General features: G+C 37.7%; 1 non-coding gene across 1 annotated transcript; it reads left to right on the top strand.

Annotated features, from left to right (window-relative positions):
* The first annotated feature begins 3,968 nt into the window (after positions 1 to 3,968).
* On the top strand, positions 3,969 to 4,075 carry LOC115029178. The gene has a single exon (XR_003834732.1). It is a non-coding gene; the product is annotated as a U6 spliceosomal RNA (small nuclear RNA).
* Positions 4,076 to 4,576: the final 501 nt, after the last annotated feature.

Below are 4,576 nucleotides of genomic sequence, written 5' to 3' on the forward strand. Positions count from 1 at the left end.
AAGTGGGGGGCGCTATGGGGGACTTTTGGGATAGCATTGGAAATGTAACTGAGGAAAATATGTAATAAAAATATTAAAAATTAAAAAAAAAAGAATGCAGGCAAAGCCCAGGGTATTCTGAGAAGAAATTTCTCCTGGTCTACACAGAGAAGGAGGTCATCTGGGTTGGCCATAGTCATCCAGGTAGTCACCCTCCTACCTACCATATTCACTTCTAGTAAAGAGTGGTAACTTCACTCTAGTTATCCATGTTTTCCAGCAGGAAGAGGATGAGCTAGGAGGGTTGATGTGTCTTCCCTGGTCCTTCACAGTCAACTTGTCATCCTCACCCCCAGGGAACTGGGTCTTTTAGCATGTGGGAAACATGACATCAGCATTGCTCTCTCCCACCAAGGAGGTGCTTCAGCTAGTCACTGAGAAGCCTCGTGACTGTTTCTTCTGAAATCAGTAAACTCGTATTACGAGCCAAATTGGTGTGTTCACATAACCAATGAAGTTCATAAAATAACTGATAAACCATTGCCCTCATCCGGCTAAATTGATTGATTATTTTTTGCAGTGTGTGGATAAAATACACTACTCAATAGTTGTCTTTAGTTTGCAAGATGATTTTATGCGGTGCTAACAAAAATATACCTCTCAAAAATCAACAAAATAGTAATAATGAAAATAGTTTTGTTCCATAAATCTTTGAATAAATAAGAATGAAGACTTGTCTTAAATAATAAATCTCTCCATTTATATGAAATCAACATTACCAGAAGCCCGTGTCTTTCCTAAATTCAAGAAGTCATATTTTTGCAAAGCTAGAACAATTAGTTTCCTATTATATTGTCTGTACAGATCATTTAACTTTAAGAGAAGTTCTTTTTATGGGCCTTCACTTTAATCTAAATCACTGCATTGAGCCGAGACACATGGATTCATTTGAGTGAGAATGATAAATGTTGTTCTAAAAGGGATTTCACTTAAACAGTCTGGAAACTACATTGGGGAACTTTGGGAGATAGGATCCTGGCCATTTAAAATGAATTCAGCAAACCCAAGGCAAGAGTCCATATATAGGGGATGCATTCAAAAGACACAGTGATGCACTCTATTGGCTAGGTTGTCATGAATGAGCAAGGTGGTTGCTTTGGGTTTTTTTGTTTTGTTTTTGTCTTGTTTGGTTTTTTTTTGTTTGTTTGTTTTTTTTTAGTGTTGCTTTTATAGAATGTTATTTCTTCCAAAAACTCCAGCATCAACAAAGGTATGAGAATGCTCTATTTGTATATATTATCTAATCTACACATAAGAAAATGAACTGTGAGAATAGAGAGGAAGCAAGGAAGAACAAGAGAATGCAAGAAAGAGAGAAATAGAGTACACTACTGGAAAATACTTCTTCCTTAATAATATTCACCTACTTTGTTTGATTCCCAATCATATAAAGAAAGATAATATAAAGTAATATTTGTGGTTTGTAGCCAATGATATGTGCAAATGTGTAAATAAGTACACATTTGGGTACACTGTAACAGGTAGAAAAGAGAACAAGAAAGACTAAATATTCGTAGGTGAGGAAGGACTGCCTACAGGTAACAAACATGAGCTGTGTGGTAGGATACGAAGCTAACTGGTTTTGTAGTTCTGATATGGATTTTTCAGGTGTGGTGGTAAACAAGTTTATAAAAAAACATTCAACAGTGAAAGGGTAAAGTCCTGCCTCAAAATGACTTTTCTAAGTACAAAGTTTGCTGAGAAATATAGAGTTTTGGTCTGGTTAATTTTGGTGTTTGATGCTTATTTTATATGTAAATCATTTTATAATAAAGTTTATTTTAAAATAATACAGTCTCATCACACATATAATGGTCTACCTGTGGAATAGTGTATAAAACAAAATTATCTATATAATATAAAACTCAGATGGTTTCTAATAAGGCAGGCAATATGAAGTTGAAGAACATGTGCTTTCTTTTACAGTGATCAAAACACACAGAACATGAAATGGCTTCTAATGCTGGAAATATTAGATTTGATCCAATTCGCGACTTAAACAGTCTTCCTATTAGTGATATTGCTCGGTAGCTGTTATTAATTCCTTTCATTTCCGTGTGATTACATACTCCAACAAAAAGCATCCCTAGGAAGGAAAAAGCTTATTCACCTCACAGTTCAACATGTGAAGTTATAGTCTACCATTGTTGGAAAGTTGAGGCTAGAACTAGTTGCAGCTAGTCGCATCCAGCTGAGAACAAAGACAGAATTCCTAGGTGCTACGCTTGCCTGACTCAGCTCATTATCTTCTCTTTCATAGAGTCCAGGATTCAAACAAAGAGAATGGTGCCGCCCACTTTCAGGCTGAGGCTTCCCACATCAATTAACACAATCAAGGCAATTCCTGAAGACAGTCCCACAGGCCAACAAAATCTAGACAATCCTTATTGAGACACTCCTCCCAGGTGATTCTAGACTGTCAAGTTAACAATAAAATTAACCATCATGGTGACCAATATGGCTTTTTATTTATTTTCCATCTGACTTAAAGGTATCCTGCCCAAGAACATACCACCACACAAGTCATTCTCAATACACCGAAAGGATTTATCTCATGATATCAAGATCTATCTAGATCGGCTGTGGCAAAATAGGGCAGAAATATGACCTGAGAAGACCGGAATGAAAACTTCCTTACTCTAAAGTAAGATGCAGACAAGTGCTTTCTAAAGTAGATTAGGATAAAATAATTTCTCATTAATTAGCTTTTCATTTTATTGTACAGACTGGCCTTGATCTCACAATTCTCCTGCCTCCACTTTCTAAGTGTTATGATGACTGCAGGTACACTTCCACACTTAGATCATTAATCAACATTTTAAGGGGGAGGGGGGTCTTTCTATGTAGCTCTGGAACTCACTTGGTAGACTAGGCTGACCAGGAACTCGCAAGGATATGCCTACCTCTACTTTCCACTGTAATTAGTGACATACACACCACACCTGGCCCTTAATTGGCATTTTTTCATTTTTAAAAAATATTATGGGAAATAAAATGCTGTCTTGGACTTATGTGTGGAATGATGAAGAACATGGTCTTTGTCTAGTTTTCTCCTGCCTTGACCCAGTCTACACTCCAAACCCAGTAAGGGAGTTGAGGCAAGAGCAATTCTCTACTTCAGCATGTGACTGTAACTAACTGGGGACTCTGTTCATATCCTCCTAATCACAGTAGATGACGACCTATGTCACCTAAGATAGTTCAGAAGTCAACAATGCAGGGCACGTTAGGTTTTTCATTAATAAAACTTGACTTTCTCAGAGATTCTAAAGAGTAAATCCCATCCCTTCCATCATAAACACTAAGGAAAAAAAAACTGCCTATCTGTTCCCCAAATATCCTTAAGAGACTAGAAATCTCCCTGTGGTACAACTACCACCATCACCATGAGATGAACACAGAGTTGATGACAGAAGAGACCCCCATCAATGATGCCAAGCACTTGCAGCAAATAAGAGACCTGAGAGTTCAGGGCAGGACATTTTCCTAGCATCTAGACAGGTCCCAAAAGTGTCCTATCTGTAGCAGACTGTTCTTGCTGGGTAAGGCCTGGTTTTCTAGTTTGCCTTCACAGTCTACCAAGTTTTCTTTTAGTTATTTTAATCCGAAGTAGACACTGTCTCCATAAGTCAGATGTTTTTCATTAGAACATGGCCCCAGGATAGGTATGCAATTAGAAGGTGAAACAGCTTTAACTTCCTTCTACTGCTGAGAGTAACTGCCTTCCACCCTATCCTGGGAGCTGCAGATCACAGTCAGGTTTTTACATTTATCTGTCATTTGATTTTTTTTTGGCTATTATGGAACTTAATATTCATTTATGTGTGTATGTGTGCAAGGGTGTGTGAATATATATACACCACTTGTGTTCATGAGCACTTAAAGGCCAAAAGACAGGGTCCAATATTCTGGATTTGGAGTTACAGGTGGTGCTCACTTCGGCAGCACATATACTAAAATTGGAACAATACAGAGAAGATTAGCATGGCCCCTGCGCAAGGATGACACGCAAATTCGTGAAGCGTTCCATATTTTTAAGATTTTCAACTCAAAGGACCAGCAAATATCTTCAACAAAATTATAGAAGAAAACTTCCCAAACCTAAAGAAAGGGATGCCCATGAACATACAAGAAGCTTACAGAACTCCAAATAGACTGGACCAGAAAAGAAATTCCTTCCGACACATAATAATCAGAACAACAAATGCACTAAATAAAGATAGAATACTAAAAGCAGTAAGGGAAAAAGGTCAAGTAACATATAAAGGAGTTACAGGTGATTATGAGCGCTCATGTAGGTTCTGGGAACTGAACTTGAAACCTCTACAAGAGTGAACAAATGCTCTTAAGCCCTGAGCCACCTCTGCAGACCATGGAGAAGGGCTTCTCAACCTTTCTAATGCTGCAGCATTAGGTTCCTTGTGTTGCTATAATCTCCACTCATAAAGTTGTTTTTGTTACTACTTCATAACTGCAATTTTGCTACTGTTATGAACCATAATGTAAATATCTGTGTTTTCCAATGGTCTTAGGCAAC

The sequence above is a fragment of the Mus caroli genome, chromosome 13, assembly GCF_900094665.2.
Source record: "Mus caroli chromosome 13, CAROLI_EIJ_v1.1, whole genome shotgun sequence".
Taxonomy (NCBI): domain Eukaryota; kingdom Metazoa; phylum Chordata; class Mammalia; order Rodentia; family Muridae; genus Mus; species Mus caroli.